We start from the raw sequence: 17,833 nt of genomic DNA, 5'->3' as shown, positions 1-17,833 counted from the left end.
CCCCCGATGCAAAGGAGAGTTGGGGTGAGCTGAGGTGAGCTCTGGCTGGGGCAGAGGAACCAACTGTGGACAAAATGGGAGAGGCATTTAGTCATTAAAGGACAAGACTTTACTAGGTCATCGCAATACCAAGATTTGGTAAGTTCTGTTAAATACTGCCCTGGTTTTCACAACAAAACCAAGTCATTTAAGCCTAAGTAACTGAGATGCTTGTTTTTTTTTTTAGGAACACTGCAGTATAATATTCAGCTCTGCCTCACACACTGTGCCCTTCACCCAACTAGGTGAGCAATCATGGCAAAATTGTAATGTTATCATGAGGGAGATTTCAAGTGGTCATGAGCCCAAAGCTCTTTGAACTAGGATGACTGGAGTTTAAGAATGATACATCAGCTTCCTACTTCTAATGATCTTTCAAGGATGAGAAAAGAGGCAGAAGTTCCCACATTGATGTGGTGTGGAGTTTAGTGGTACTGATGATGTACTTGGATGAAATTTAGAAGAGACGAGCAAAGGTACTTGAAGCCCATGGTCCCTGGCAGCAGACAGCAAATCACTCCATATTGGGTGCTATGCAAACATATGAGCTCTGCATTTTCATCTGTGTGGTTAAAGGCATTAGCCCTGTTTTCATCAACATGCAAACACGGGCAACTGTATCACCATTAACACTGATGGAAAGAAAGCCAGAGTTTTAAGATGGTAACTGCACATATGTTCAATTATTTTGTTTTAAAACAGTGGTGAAATAGTATTTAACATAATGGAAAACAAAAGCAAGGTAAATAAGGAGAACAGGTGTTAGGGAGTCAATTATTGAGAGACACCACAGACTTTATTACAGTGTTCATAACAAACTATATGGGCTTCCCAGGTGGCTCAGCAGTAAAGAATCTGCCTGCCAATGCAAGAGACTCGGGTTTGATTCCTGGGTAGAGGAGATCCTCTGGAGAAGGAAATGGCAACCCACTCCAGTATTTTTGCCTGAAAAATCCCAAGAACAGAGGAGCCTGGCAGGCTACAGTCCACAGAGTTGCAAGAGTTGGACATGACTTAGCGACTAAACAACAGACTTGTATTCTTATGAGAACTCCACTGCTTCCATCCTGGTGCTCTGACAACACCTGCTTTGAACCAAATGAACATTATGGAGGAATTAAAATCAAACAGTCATGCACGGAAGAAGTCCTACCTGCCTGGCTCCCCCAACACCCTCCTGGATATGCCAGCGTGCACCTTTATTTTTAAAATTTATTTTTAATTGCAGCATGCACCTTTCTGAGATCATGTTACCAGCTAATTGTAATTTTGCTCAGTAATTTAAAAGAGGGGATCATGATCAATCAGCATCTCTAATCGCTCTTACCCTCTTCTACTTTTCCATAGCATTTAATCCTTTTTAACATGTTAAATGATTTGCTTATTTATTTATACTATATCCGTTGCTTATTACTTGTCTCATCCACTAGCAAGTTCTGCTGAGCAAGGATTTGTGTCTCTCTGGCCCCTTGATGTCTCCCAGCAACTTAGGACAGTGCTTGGCACACAGAAGCAGATCAATAAATATTTGTCCAATGAATGGAAAAGATGATTTCTTCTTAAGTGTCCCTCTTTAAAAAGATTAGGCACTCTCCCTTGCTTCCAAGGTAGGCTTATAAGGTTAAATGGCCTGTTTTGACATCTTTGACTTAATATTTGATCTGTTTTTATCTTACTTGGCACACAGCTCTGTCCAGTTTTCTAAAAACAATCCAGCAGTATTTTCTGTAATCACCTTACCACACTGACTTTCTTGAACTCAAAGAACAATCGTTCTTATGCCTCAAACCAACAGTTGGCTTCACTCAAATATCTTTCCATTTCACTATGATTTCTTTTGTTCTGTTTGTTAATGACTTGAATGACTTTTAAAAGATATTCTTTCTCTGCTGACATCTTTGTGGAAAATTGTTATTATCTCTATTCTTTCCAAAAAAATTTTTAGTGTGACTAGACCCTTATCTTTTGATGCTTATTCTTCCATATCCAGTCAATATGTTTATTTCATTTTACTCTTTCAAATTCTCAATCACTACATCATATGTGTATGTGCATCTATATAAAACTATCTTTATTCTTGTAGAAATGTGTTAGTGCTGAGACACGATTACTTTAAAACATTTTTATTTTGCCCTTTAAAACTGTTTTTGGTAGGCTATTTGAGTTTTTTTCCTGCTCTGCAGTCATTTGTTTTGACTCCAGGTAATCCTGGTTTGAAAAAGTAGGTTAACTGAGATGCTGTGAGAGATGCATACTTTTGGGATCTTGCCCTGATGCTTAAATTGCCTTCCATGACAAGTAAAACATCTTGTGATGTCTGAAAAAACTTTTCCTCTCCCTACATCTATATGTCTGCCATTTCTTAATTTTTCTATTGGCTAATTTAAAATGTGCCTATTGAAGGCATGGTACCTTGAGAGTTCTACAAATTAATTCTATATCAGGTTGGCAATTTATCTAGGTCCAAAAGGAGATAGTTATGAACTCTTGGCTCCATGTATTATTTTATCATAAAACTTTTAAATTGTGTTTCAAAAGAGTCTTTGGCATTATGTTTGTGGGTTATGCTAGCAACTGTGTAATGTCAGATTTTTCCCCCCAACTCTTAGTTTTCCCCATTAGAAGTATTCACTTCAGAAGATATATTCTTAAAAAATTATTTATTTGACTGTGTAGGGTCTTAGTTGCAGCATGTGGGATCTTTCATTGCAGCACACAAACTCTCTAGTTGTGGCGTGCAGGCCCAGTCATCGCTGCACAGAGGCTCAGTTGCCCCACAGCATGCAGGATCTTAGTTGCCCAATCAGAAATTGAACCTGCATCCCTGGATTGCAAGATGGATTCTTAACCACTGGAACCACCAGGGAAGTTCTTAGAAGACATAGTCTTGACTTATTCTGTTTCTGTAACTCCCAAGCTGTATTGTGTTCCTGCTTTCATGGACCATCTAGATCCCTTGCTATTCCAGGGCTACCAAATTTTATTAAGTTGTTTGGGATGATGGACATCTTTCAACTTTTGACTGCTATTTTCCTTCCTTTGGTCTAGTCACGTCAAAGATGTCTGCTCCCCAAACCAACCTTTACTTCCTTGGCTCTCAGAAGTCAGGTGTACTAATACCGTAAGTAATGATATAAAATATGATGGCTCATCTTTGGTAGCTCATTTCAAAAGGGCTACTGCTCTTCCAACCTTTTTTTTTTTTTTTGGTTCCTATTGGGTTAAGTTCAGGTCAATTACTCTGAGACAAAATGTGCTCTTTCCATGTCAGCTTCCAGTCAGGACCCTTTCCAATATGAATCATTGATGGAAGTTATCAATCATGGAAGATACTTGAAAATATATATCCTTTCCAGACATGACCATCACAGTAACACGAGTTACAAGCACCCCATAGTCTCGATCATAAAAGACTTTATAATGGAGCATGAGAGAAAAGACATGGACCAATTGTTATGAAATAAAGATAATTAAACACTTGATGGTTGGATACTACAGAAATCAATGCAGCAGATCAGGAGGAATGGGGAGAAAAAGAACCTTCTGAAGGAATCTCTTGTGTTCATGGAATTGTTCAAGTAGAGAAGAGGGGATATAGAAAGAATTACAAGTCACTTAAAATGGTATACATCACGAGAAAACTTACAGAAATGTTGAATGCATAGCCAAATGTTCACCAAAATATTTGTGCTCATTATTTTTCTGAAGGCTAACATTTCCTTTATGCTTCAGAACTCTGTTTTGGCAAAGCCGTGGGTATGCTTTTATGTTAACCAAGTACAACAGAATTTGAAGGTGGGATTTGTTTAGTTACAGTGTCAGCTGAGTCCCAGTCTAGTCTATTCTCAACTGGGTGATGGCAACCTCTCTGAATCTGTATCTATACATATGAGATGGGAATAATGTCAATTGGCGCTGTTAATGAAGCTCAAATAAAACCATGTTGAGAGTAGATTATAAAGGCTCTACAAATTGTGCGTTCTCTATTAAATTCGTAAGTGTGCATCAACAGACATGGGTTTTTCCCCCCTTCATTCTTTTTTGTTCTCCGATCTAAACACAGGGGATATGTGATTCGCCATTTTCTTGTGGAAAGCAGCTTTCATTCTTCATCTGGAACGCAACAGCAATCATTCTCCAGTTAGATCGAAATGACTGAATTGCAAGGTGAACTGTGTTGGGGACTAGCTCATTTTCCCTCACCTCCAGCACCCTCCTTTCCCGGATCAAGCAATTTTCCTGTGTAATGAACTGTATCTGCTATCAAGTGGCCTGGAAATTAAGAGGTCTCAAGCATCTCCCAGACCCTTGTTCCCTATTTGGTATCATGATGTCTTTTGCTGTTACACCGTTGATCTGTGTTTTCCAGGGCTCTGCAAGGGAGAAATGCAACAATGAATGGAACTCCAGAACAATTCTATATCTGGGGGAAGAGCTTCAATTGATTTTTGAATTATTCAGGGGATGGTTTTCTAGCTAATGGGTTGTCCAATTCTTTGCATCAAGTGCTTCTGTCTGGTTGATAACATTTTGGTCAGTTCAATGCTGACTGAGTGGAAGGGGAGAGGATGTAAAGGGGGACGTGCGTTATAATCAACATCAACCCCCAAAGTGAACTGTAGTGGTTTGATTTACATCCATAATGCACCCAAAGTCTGAAGAAAGTGAGCTTGAGGGAGGACAAAAATATAAGTAAACTAGAGACTAAGGAAAACAGAAATTCAGGCCATGTTCTCTTGACTTACTATGACTTCTGTAGGGACAGAAAATAAAATGAAGAATTAATCAATTTATTCAACTGTCTCATGACACTAATTATATTTTTCTCCTATAGTCAATGTTTCTCATCTTTTTCTGTTAGTAGACACTACCTGAGTAATTTCTTCTACTAACCATTTCTGCTATTTATAAAGTTTATGCTAGCATTTGATATTTTATATTCATATATTAGGAGGCTTCCCTGGTGGCACAGTGGTAAAGAATCTGCCTGCAATACAGGAGACACAGGAGATGCAGGTTTGATCCCTGAGATAGGAAGGTACCCTGGAGGAAGGCATGGCAACCCATTCCAGTATTTTTGCCTGGAGAATAACATGGACAGAGGAGCCTGGTGGGCTACAGTTAATAGTGTTGCAAAGAGTAGGACAAGACTGAAGTGACTTAGCACACATGCATTTATATATTACTTTTTAGAATTTACTAAATATGTCATTGGTTAGCTATGTGAAAATATGAGTCAGAAAATCTTTTGTATCATTGTAATATTATCTGAAATTATATTTCAGATATTTGAATATCTGAAAAATATCAGTAACAGATATTTGTCAGTGACTTTACCAATCAAAAGCATAATATTGGATTGGCAGATTCAGAAAATAAGTTGAGCTACTTAAGAGAAAAAAATACTTATCTAATGACATTCATTAATTCAATGTATACAAAATGACTAAATTCCACAACTGTTTACATTAAAATAATATAAATAAAATAATGTAAATGACTAGTTGTAAGTAACAGCAAAATGTATTGAATAACGTTGATTCCAAGTGTGGGTGCTCTCCATACTATTTTAAATAGGAATGACTTTACCTATAACTACAATATTGCTACTGAAAGTAAAACACCACAATTATCTAAAGTTATACAGCAAAATGTAAAACAATATCAAAGTTAGGAGTAAATAATAATTTGGTTATTTGTGGGCATTTTTAATGGTCTGTTGGGAGCACTTTATAAGGTAATCTAGAAGGAAAAATGTGACTAAATTCAATTGCATTTGACAGTTGGCTGAAATCCTGGAAGATAATTTCAGAGACAAAACTGGTCATAAAACCAAAGCCAGTCCTTTGCAAAAGCCTTCAGAAAGAAAAAGCAAATATTTTTTCAAAAGTTTATCATGGTGGTTTTAAAATAATAGTTAAATATTTGATATGCCACTTTAGTTCAGACCTCTTTTTCCTCTATCTTTTTTATCTATTTTGGTTTTGACATTTTCCTTGTTTAAAGGCACCTCCATTAGAGCATGAGCAAGAGAAAGGAAAGAAATTAAAGATAATCAATTCAATATATTTTACTGAAATGAGTTAATATTAGAGGTTCAAACAAAATACAAAGGAGCTAATTATTCAAAACTCCTTAACATTTGACTTTAGGAAGTATTTTTATACTGATACAGGTTTGCACAGTAAAACTTCAAAACTTGATGTCTTACAGTTTTCAAAATAACGTCCACACACATGATCTCATGTCATACTTACCAAGGCCCTGTGCATATGTAGGGGATTTTAGTTTATGTAGGGGAATTAGGTTTAATTCAGCAGCGAAGGAACTTGGGGTCAAGGAAGTTAGATGATTTGCCTAAGGCTATGCCTACAATTTGGAGAAGGAAATGGCAACCCACTCCAGTACTCTTGCCTAGAAAATCCCACCGACGGAGGAGCCTGGTGTCCATGGGGTCGCAAAGAGTCGGACACGACTGACGACTTGACTTCACTTCACATGCCTACAATAAACTGCTGAGTGTGGACTCTCAAATCTCATGTATTCATTCACTCGTTCATCCATCTTTGGCTAACTGAGCTTCCTTTCCCTAAGTTTTCTTTGTTGGATAAAGGCAATCCTGATAGAGAAATAAAAAACACCTGAGTTAAGAATGTACTATAGAAACTCAGCAAAATGGGAAAGTGGCCAGAATTGTATGGTTAGGATACGAATCAAAAGTAAAAATACTGGCTAACAGAGATTTGCAGTTTTGTCAGACCATGCTATCCTTACACTCATCAGCAGGGCTAAGAGCTGGCTGTCTCCCTACTTCACAGCTTTATGTGGAATCACTTTACCATGATCTTGAGCATCATCTACTTTACAGCTTTAAATGGAATCACTTTACCATGTTCTTGAGCATCGTCATCTTTCTAGCTTATGCACAGGCATGTATATGTGTGTGTACAATTATGAGGATAAAATAAATGGTAGATAACTATACACTCTGTTACCTTGCCATTTTACCTAACTTTAATTTTACTTTTTATCTTTGAGAGTTTTTCAGATCAACTGTTCCATTCTTTACTTTAAAAAATTTATTAATTTATTTTTGGCTGTGCTGGGTCTTCATTGCTGCTCACAGGCTTCAGTAGTTGCAGCTCTCTGGCTCTAGAGCCTGGGCTCAGGAGTTTTGGTGCACAGGCTTAGTTGCCCCACACCACGTGGGATCTTCCCGGACCAGGGATCAAACCCAAGTCCCATGCATTGGCATGCAGATTCTTAACCACTGGGCCACCAGAGAAGTCCCATGCTCCATTCTTTTTAAATGATTGCATAGTATTCCTAGGAATGCCTTTGGATTAATTTACAGTTTATTTGATAGCCAAATATACTTTTTCAAGTATTCTAAAATTGCTAACCTTTGCTATCATAGAAAAGGAATCTTTGCAGTTAACTGATTATTCCATAAGAGCAAGTGAGAATTTTGAAACTTACAAAAGTTCTAAATACTCTCATTTTACTAGACATTTTAAGATCCAGTGATAAGCTTAGTTAGAACATAAATGAAATACAAACTGTTCTTGCACTAATAAGGGAATTTAAAATAAAAAATGAATAAATGCACACGTATTTTTAATACTAGGCATGAAAGCGCTTGAATAGGTCTCAAGATTCAGGGATGGAATTATTAATATTTTAATCCAGTATGGAATTTACTGGATTAATTATATGGAACATATATTCATATATGTTCTTTATTAGTTCATTTAAGTGTCTTCCTATAGATTCTAAAGCACAGAACGATCTGTATTATTCCAAGCAGTGTGAATAAGCTACCTATTTTCAAAAATTTTTAGTCTTGGTGAGACCAATTCTTATATTTCCAGTGGCATCATAAGTTGATACAACTCTTTTCAAAAGCATGTTGATGACAGGTTTAAAAAGATGTAACCATGTTCATTTCCATTGACTAAATAATTCCAGTGTTAAAGAGTTATTTCTCTAGGAGATGACAAAAAACATACAATAGTGTTCATTTTTCACATAACAACAACAACAAAAAACCTGGATGTAATGTAAATATTCAACAAGATATAACTGGTTTAGTAAATTATAGTGTATCAATTTGAGGAATGTTACAGTTAAGTAGGACTAAGGGCTTCCCTAGTGGCTCAGATGGTAAAGCATCTGCCTACAATGTGGGAGACCTGGGTTCGATCCCTGGGTCGGGAAAATCCTCTGGAGAAGAAAATGGCAACCCACTCCAGTACTCTTGCCTGGAAAATCCCATGGATGGAGGAGCATGGTAGGCTACAGTCCATGGGGTTGAAAAGAGTTGGACATGACCGAACAACTTCACTTCACTTCACAGTTGAGTGAAAAAAAAAAAAAAATTCAGTCGTAAAATCTATGTGCCTACCTGGGAAAATGTATTTGATATGTTCAGTGAAAGCAGGATAACACTAAATTATACACCATTCTTATACACATATATGGCAAAAACCAGGCATCATCACTGTATAAATTACATGTGAAGAGTGAACAGTCCTACGTTGGGGCTGGGGTAGCGGTGACTGTTCTCATCCCAAGTATTGTGTGATGTTACAGCGTCGAGCCAGACCTCTCCTGAGTCCATCTCACCCTCATGCAGAGCAGGAGGTTGAGAGAGAAAACAAATCAGACCCACACAGCGGTGCAGAGGTGAGCAAGGGAGCAGCACTACCTGCAGGTCCACAGGTGTCCCGGATCCTCACTCCTGACCAGCTACTCCCCAACTCCAGGATTCCATGGGGAAAATCCCACTCACATCCTTATTATAAATCCTTTTTCTTGGGCCACCTTGTTTTTATTTATTATTCCCCATTTTTGTTTTTATTGGGTTTCCCAGATGGCTCAGTGATAAAGATTCTGCCTGCAAAGCAGGAGATATGGATTCGTTCGATCCCTGGGTGGGAAAGATTCCCTGGAGAAGGAAATGACAACCTACTCCTGTTTTCTTGTCTGGAGAATCCCATGGACAGAGGAGCCTGGCTGGCTACAACAAATTTTTATTTTTTACTGGAGTAAACTTGCTTTACAGTGCCATGTTAGTTTCTGCTGTTACAACGCTAATCAGGACACGTACCCTCCCTCCCACCCCTGCACCCCCCAGCCCCAGGCCATCAGAGCACAGAGCTGAGCTCCCTGTGTTGTACAGCAGGTTCCACTAGCTACCTGATTTACACGTGGTAGTGTGTTTTTGTCAGTCCTACTCTCCCAGTTCATCCCCCCTCCCCTTCCCACCTGTGTCCACAGGTCCATTCTGTGTCTGCACCTCTACTCTTGGCTTGACCCACTTTGAATTGGTGTCTGTTACAAATAAAGAAATGAAGAATTTTTAATATTCCTTTCATAATCTGTAATCTGCATTTTTAAAAGCCCCCCACACGATCTAACTGCACTGCAAATGGTGTTACTCATTCTAGGAAAGGGAGCTCACTTACTGTGTAGACAGATGTTCTAGAGATAATATAACTAATGTGAGCCAATAGTATTTCTAGACAACCTAACCAACTGATGTTAAACAAACAACATGTTAATATCATCTTCTCTTTCTGCCTTTTAATTAGAATCATTCCACCTACACCTGAAGTGACATTTTCAGGGATAAAAATTACCTTATCCTTTAGCCTGAACAGCAAGGCACTGTGTAGGAATGCTAGATTATGCTCTTAACATCTGACTCTGATATATGCCCAAGAATTTGCTTTTGTTGTAGTACCAATCATTGTTTGCCATACGCCAAGCAGTATGTAAAACTTCACATGTAATATCTCATTTGTTCTTCACAAAGCCCCCCCCCCCCCACCAGAATGATGCATGAATGGCAGGAGCTTTCTGTCTCTTCCATAATTAACCAAGTGTGCTTCCCATTAGACAGGCATTGCTTTTGGTATCAGAAATACAAAGATGAAGAGCCTCAGACTAGGCAAGGAGAGAGATGTGAAACAGTCAAGATGGTCAACGCTCACCATAGTGGAAGGTACGACGTGCTCTGAAGCGGGTGAGGGAATTACCAGCTATGTGGGGCTGGTAGTACAATTCTCAAGAACTCTGATACAACTGGAGAAGTGCTGAGATAAGGTGAAAACTAGGGAAAGAAAACCGACCTGCCTTCCTGAGAATATGTGAGGTAACCTGGAAGACACCAGGATTTGAATGGAGAGGATGTGAGCTTTTATGAGTTGGGCTGTAGTAAATGTGATAGTGGGGAAAAAAGCAAGTATTAAAAGATACATCGGAGAACCTTTAAAAAACTATTTATTCATTTAATACATAATTTTGAGGTCCTACCATGTACTAAGGCAGTATTAGGAGCTAGTAAGACCACTGCAAGAATGTATAACCTGAAACAACTCTACTACTAATATAAACACTATATATGATGTTAATATTAGAAATGATAATTATGCTTTACATTGCTTTTCATATTATTATACTACTTGCCAATATAATCTGGAAATGTTACCTTTCATCTGTGCTTCGTTTGGATAGTCACAGCCTGTATTGCTTTTACTTGCTCAGTTATTCCTTTGTAAATGATTATTCAAGAGGAAAAAAAAAAAACTTTTAAAATTCTCTTGATGTTTGCTGTTCTGCTCACCCCCTCATCCCCCACGCCCAGAACACTAATTAACATCATGTACAACATGGACACTCTTGATTAAAAAAAAACCTTTCCACGGCTCCAACTTGTCACTATAAAACCTTAGCATCTTCATAGGATCTGTTTCCTGCCCACCCACCTCTGCGGCCTCTTCTGGAACATGTGAGTTTTTTTATTCGATGCATTCATTCTACTGGACTTGCCACTTCCCCCCACCCCTGCTCCACAATACAGTACTTTCATCTGGAGATTTCTGCCTATGTTGTGACTTTTGTCTTTAACACAGTTCTCTCCTCCTCCTGACAAATTTCATCACTTCTTCGAGACTTCCTTGACTCCAGGTGACTTTAGGTGTCTCTCACAGACATTTGTGCAGCAGCCTCTTTGTCAACTTGTTTATCCCACAATCCTGCAAGCTTCTTGAGGCTGGGGACCAAATTAGGCATTTATAGCCTTACCCAGCACCTGTCACGTTAGAATACAGTCAAGAACATTAGGTGGGGGGGGGGGGCGGGAGAATATTAGGTGAATAAATGAACCAAAGGATTATTACTAGAACTTCTATGGGGCCCAATGTTAAATGTTATATAAAAAATGACCACTTAGTGAAATACTTTACAGCTGCTTATCAATTAAGATGAACTGATTAATCAACATAAACATACTTCTCAATCATGAAGCTTAAAGCTTGCATCCTTTGGGAGGCATAGTGCCCCCCCCCCCCAAAGATGTCTATGCCCTAATGCCCTGGGCACAGACTGGATGTATATGTCAGGTCATCAGGCAAAGAGAAAATAAGGGTGCAGATGGGATAAGCCTAATCATAATCAGCTGACCTTAAAATGGAACTATACCTTGAATGAGCCAGGTGGACCTAATCTAACCGCAAAGGCCCTCAGACGTGGAAGAGGGAGGCAGGATTAGAGCCAGTGATCGGGCAGCATGACATGCATGGGCTCTGCCCGGTGCTGCCGGCTTTGAAGATGGAAGCTGCCCAGGAGTCAAAGGATGGGGAGGGACCTAAGAAGCTGGAAAAGGCCTGGAAGTGGTTTCTCCATTAGAGCCTTCAGCAGAAACCCAATCATGCCAACACCTTCATTTTGGCCTAGTGAGCCCCATTCTGGCTTCTGATTTCCAGAAATGTAGGATAATGTATTTGTGTTGTTTTAAGCCACCAAGTCTGTGTTTGTTTTTTTTAAACAGCATCAACAGGAAACTAATTCACATACCTACACCAAACAGGATTAACTTTGGCTGCATGTGACAGAAAACCCAAGACAACAGCAACTAAAAAGACTTGTCTCTGTAACAGAGACATGGAGGCAGAAGTTACAAGCTTTCCTGTGGCGTCAGGGACTCAGTCTCCTCTAATCTTGTTGGTGTGCCTTCCTTAACCTGACGGGACTCTGGCCAGCAGGTCTGATTCCAGCCAGCAGGAAAAGAAGGAATGGTGAACCACCTCTCTTGAGACTTAATCAACCAGCACATCACTCACAGACCAGGACTGAGCAGCACAGTAGCAATGAGGTAGGTACAAGGACCATTCTGGGGCCACTGATAAGCGTGGATGGTTCCATTATTAAAACAGGAGGAAACAGATGGGAACAGCCATCTTCTCCATCTTAATACTGAAGCACTGATTCCCCTGGCCCATTGTTTGAAGTATATAAAAGTAGTTTCTCTTACTTTAGATCAACTAAGGCAGGGGGCTTCCTGACAAAAACAGTAACTGAATAAGTGTATGTCATAGACTCCAGCACATTTCTTTGCAGCATCTGCCAGATTTTGCATGTACACTTATTAGGACATGAGTATATGCCTGACAATGATGACATAAGGCATCTACCTCACATTCAAACTTTAGTGTTGTAATTCATGGAAACAATGCTTGATTAGAAATAGGATAAAAACACATTTCTAGGTGTGTACAACTCAGGGGCCTGGCAGGCAACAGATGGCACACTCCAAGGGTAAATTGAAGAGAGTCTGATAAAGAGACTACTTACACTGATGTGGGAAGGCATTAGGGGAACCAACAAGGGATAAGGACTCACAACTGTAAGGAGGAAACCATGACCATCTCTAGGCCTGAGGGGACAAAGGGAAGGAGCATTTCTGGTACTTGCCAAGACCTGTAGCCATGGGACAGGACTGTCTGATCCGAGCCATGGCCTTAGGTAGAGGAATGAAGTTTCTGCCAAAAGCCACAGACAGGCAGGAGGGCGTGTGGGGGAAGGTGAAATTAATATCCTGACCTCTCTCTCTTTCCTTCCTCTGATCATCTGCCAATGCCTCCAAACTGGCTGAAACTGAACAGAAACCAAAGGGCAAAGGAGCCTGGGAGATGTGGTCCACAGAAACCAGTTTTTCACGGCACAAAAATGCAGTGAAGGAATTCTGAGAGTCAGAGGATAACCAGCATAGTTTTTCATTCTTCATAATATTTTTCTGTAAAAGCATTTTACAGGGCGGGGATGATTTAAAAAACCTTCAACAAAAACAGAAAGGGAACTGACCCAAAGAGATCTAGGCTAGACCTGGGATAAAGATGAAGAGAATGATTAACACATGAGACAGTCGAGAGGGGCACAGGTGTGATCTATTTATTTAAGTGAGACAACAAGATGGAGCAAAGAAATTGATGTATAAGATGAAAAAACGAGAAGTGCCTGATCAGGAGCCTTAAAGCTGTGGATCTATCTGAACACGGTGTTTCTAATTGCCAACTTTTCCACATGAGCGTAACACAATGATGGGACATCTAAAACCTGTTACTGACTGCAAATATTCTTAATATGTATACTGAAAGGATGGAATAGAGGCAATGCTTATAACTGAAGGTCTGTGGAATACAGAAGGCCAGAACTGTAGGTCAAAGAAATAGCAATATTCTGTAGCAGAACCAGTCAGCTGCAAAAAATAAGCCAAGATGACAGAGAAAAGAAATACATTGAGACAAAAGGGAAAAAAACAGCAGTAGAAACCTGATATCAGCTCTCTGATACCACAAGATTCTTAAACCTCCCTCAAATCCTAAACATGCACGCTGCTTCCCCATCTCTAGTACAAATTACCTACCTATAGTTGTTAAGTATACAAAAAAATGCTACTCATGTTCATAAAGGATTTCAGTAATAGAAACTATGACCTATCTTCTGTAGAAGCAGCCTTTGAAAGCAATCATTTTAAGTATTGTGATTTTATAGAAACTACTTTTTAGATGTTCATTAACTGCCTTCAAACAATTCTGTCTGCATTTATTTATACTTAACATCTGTTAGAAATGTTCCTGAAAAACTGTCCTCCAAATAAGGAGCCCCATGGGTTAACATTTCAGAAATTTATATGAAAAATAGGAGCATTATTCCCCAGAGAGGGAAAATCTGTTTCATGATGCAATATATAATAAAATCACACGGAGGTTTGGGGACACCTGTCCCTATGACTGCCTCCTGGGAGGCTTCATTAGAAGTGTGTGTGGGTCCTTAGGCCAGCCGTTGGTTCTGCATCACATGGTAGCCACGTTTACTTCCAGACGCAGTGACGCAGTTGCCCTCTCCGACTCCCTGTGAACCACACGTCCAGGGTCACTACTGAGCCACAGACAGAGAGCACTTCTCTGTGGGGCTTCTACATTCTTTCCTTTGATGGATAACATGTCTCAAATGGATTCTTTTCAAGACTTAAAGATTTTTTTTTTTAATTACAAGTTAATGTAGTCAACTTATTTCATGAAATAGATATATTATTTTTCCACGAAAATAACTGATTTCTTATTTTGACAAAATTATAGAATATTATCCTGGAGAAGGAAATGGCAACACACTCCAGTATTCTTGCCTGGGAAATCCCATGGACAGAGGAGCCTGGCAAGCTACAGTCCATGAGGTTGCAAAGAGTCGGACACAACTGAACAAGAGAAGATACACACATAGAATATTATACTTCTCGAATGTGTTCAGAAAGTGAGGTACGTGGAAATCATATGCTCCAAGTGGAACACCATGAAATATGCACATTTTAAACTTAACTATGTCAAATTTTATCCTACTGTATACATGAATCTTACATGGAATGTGAATAGCAGGTGCAAAGGATTTATGAAAAATTTATAGAAAAAACTCAATATTGAAAATATTCTACCGATTTACATTTTCCCTGTAAATTTAGAAAAGATTACAGTAATTCATTTTTAGCAGAATACCTCTCCTTCAGCATGTGCAATCCCAGTGCTCTCCAGAAGCAATGTTAACATTTCAGTAACATTAAAATTAGGAGTACACATTGAATATACATTGTATAATGACACCACAAGTACAAAAAACCAACAGTACAGGGCACATGTTAAACTCTAGTATCCCCATCTTGTTTAAGGAAACCTAAATTTTGAAGTATAATTGACTAAACAAACCTAAATCTTAAAACATTTAAAAATTCCTTTTTAAAAGTTCTTCACAAGACTTTTTTCCAATTCTTCAGTTATATTTAAGAGATAAGAAGCAACCATCACATATGCATCAGGTTTAAAGCAGCAATCTACTCTGAGATTTGCCTGCTTTCTTTTCATCCTGCTGCTGCTGCTGCTAAGTCGCTTCAGTCATGTCCGACTCTGTGTGACCCCATAGACAGCAGCCCACCAGGCTCCCCCGTCCCTGGGATTCTCCAGGCAAGAACACTGGAGTGGGTTGCCATTTCCTTCTCCAACACATGAAGGTGAAAAGTGAAAGTGAAGTCGCTCAGTCGTGTCTGACTCTTTGCGACCCCATGAACTGCAGCCTACCAGGCTCCTCCGTCCATGGGATTTTCCAGGCAAGAGTACTGGAGCGGGTTGCCATTGCCTTCTCTGGTCTTTTCAGCTTCGAGTTCAATAATTTTGGGAACATCATAGTAAATAAAGTGCATTTAAACATATATTATGTTTACAATCTAACTGTTGTTATTGTTCAGTTGCTAAGTCATGTCTGACTCTGTGATACCACGGACTGTAGCATGCCAGGATCCTTTGTCCTCCACTAACCCATTACTATAGGATTTTTAAAAAACTGAAGTTTTGTATTAGACAATTTGGTCTATCAGTATTTCCTGCACATATTTAAAAAATAGAAGTGAGCAGGATTAATCATTTGGGGGGAAAATGACTGTGGAGAATCTAAAATCAAGAGCAATAATTCTCAAACTAAGGCAGGATATAAATGACAGTAAATGGCTTTCACATCCATAATTTCAACAGCCCCTAAGAATTAATGTGATGAAGGCAGATTAACCACCCTTAGTTTATAGCCAAGAACAGATCCAGAAAAGGTCAATGGTACTAACTTTAAAAAAAAAAAATTTACTTTTCAAGTATTTTCTATGTGACTAGGTACCCTGCCAGGTACTGAGGGCACAAAATGAACAAGCAAGCAAAAGGCAGAAAAAAAGGTATCTGTCTGCAAGGAGCTGAAAAGTCTGGCCCAAACTAACTAAACCAGTAACCACCAAAGATGGTTTAACTCCTACTTGGTTTATTCCTTCACTTTGTATCTGATTTCAAGGTAAGGATGAACATAGAAGGGGCTTCCCAGGTGGCTCACTGGTAAAGAATCTGCCTGCCAGTGCAGGAGACACAGGAGATGCAGGTTTGATCCCTGGGTCAGGAAGATCCCCTAGAAGAGTAAATGGCAATCCACTCCAGGATTCTTGCCAGGATAATCCCATGGACAGAGGAGCCTGGCAGGCTATACAGTCCATGGGGTTGCAAAGAGCCCAACACAACTGAGCACACTCCCATGAACACAGAAGAAAGCTTAGTAGGTGGATCAGGACAGGTTACTTCAGAAAAAAGTGTGATACTTTCTAAGTTTAAGACTAAGTAAAATGTGTGCTTGAGTTAGAAAGTACTTTTTTTTCCTTTCTGGCTGGGTAGCTGTAAAAAGGATGTATGTGTGTGTGTGTTGAGAGGTGGGACAGGGAGATGTGTGTGTGTGTTGAGGCGGGGCAGGGATGTGTGATTGTGTGTGTTGAGAGGTGGGGCAGGGATGTCCTCAAAGGATAAAGTCTAAGCTGATTCAGAAGCCTGCAACTGAAGAACACAGCTTTTGGGAGGGCAGGGGAAAATTACCACTTGAACCGAGCAATGCATGAGCCTCCTCCTGGTTCTCACATGTACAAGTTCAGTGAACATGGGATTGAGGAGATCAGGACTGCCTGTACTTAAGCTGATCATTAAGAGTGATGACTCTAGCTTTGGTACTGAGGAAGAGACCAGACACACAGACATAACGCAGAGCAAAGAATAGTTACAGTCCCCTTTCATGCACCAATAAATAACACATCCACTTATCAAAATGCCAAAGCAAACGTGGGAGAGAAAATTTTCATCTATATTCAGGATTAAACTTTCTAATTTTAAATTACTCGACTTCAGCTGTAAATTTATTTCAGATGAAAGGTTTGGAGAGATTATTAATCTTCCAAAAGCCTGGACGGTGTTCAAAAAATTAACATAATAAAAAAAGTCCTGCCGTCGCCATGACAAAAATCATAGGCATAAATTTGTTGAGCACCTACTGGGACAGCACTGTGCTAGGTTGACTGTTACTTCTAATACTTTGTGACGTTTCAGTCTTCTCAACTTCTTTATCTATCATCTCTTACAATGTTCATTCATAACTCTTTATTATTCGCAACACAGCTCAGCTGTATTCTCTCAAGTTGGTCCTAAAGACATTTCCTCGTTTGAAGGAGGGGAGGAGGGGAGAGCGAAGTCTCTACTGAATATTGAAGACGTGACCTTCTTGGTATTTGTGCTGGTATCTACGTGGTCTTTCAGAAATCCCTGAACTTGTACGCAGTTCGAGATAAGATCGCCATCCATCACCTGCCAAGACCACACCTGCCAGCCCTCGTTTCACGCCATGAGTTTCTGCACAGCGACCGCTGCCCACCCAGATACTAAATTGTGGCCTGTTAATACCTTAACTCTTAAGTCTGGGGGCCTCGGATCTGGCCGATGTACTGGGGGGTGGGAGGCCGCAGGGCGGACGTGGCCGCAGGGAGAAGGGCGCGGCCTGGGGGCGGGGGCGGCCGAGGTGACAGCAGGTGAGCGCCCAGCGCGCAGGAGGAAGTGAGACAGGCCGGCGTGGGGATTACTCATTCCGCTTCACCGCCGAGGTGGCTCGCAAG

At 39.9% G+C, this 17,833-nt stretch overlaps 1 long non-coding RNA gene across 1 annotated transcript; it reads left to right on the top strand.

The window, feature by feature from the left end:
- Positions 1 to 12,056: 12,056 nt before the first annotated feature.
- On the top strand, positions 12,057 to 17,472 carry LOC129625518 (uncharacterized). Its single transcript, XR_008701495.1, has 3 exons — positions 12,057 to 12,196; positions 14,463 to 14,639; positions 17,343 to 17,472. It is a non-coding gene; the product is annotated as an uncharacterized LOC129625518 (long non-coding RNA).
- The last annotated feature ends 361 nt before the right edge of the window (positions 17,473 to 17,833 follow it).

This window comes from Bubalus kerabau, chromosome 13, assembly GCF_029407905.1.
Source record: "Bubalus kerabau isolate K-KA32 ecotype Philippines breed swamp buffalo chromosome 13, PCC_UOA_SB_1v2, whole genome shotgun sequence".
Lineage (NCBI taxonomy): Eukaryota > Metazoa > Chordata > Mammalia > Artiodactyla > Bovidae > Bubalus > Bubalus kerabau.
The sequence above is the reverse complement of the archived record's forward strand: the minus strand, read 5'-3'. Positions and strand labels throughout refer to the sequence as shown.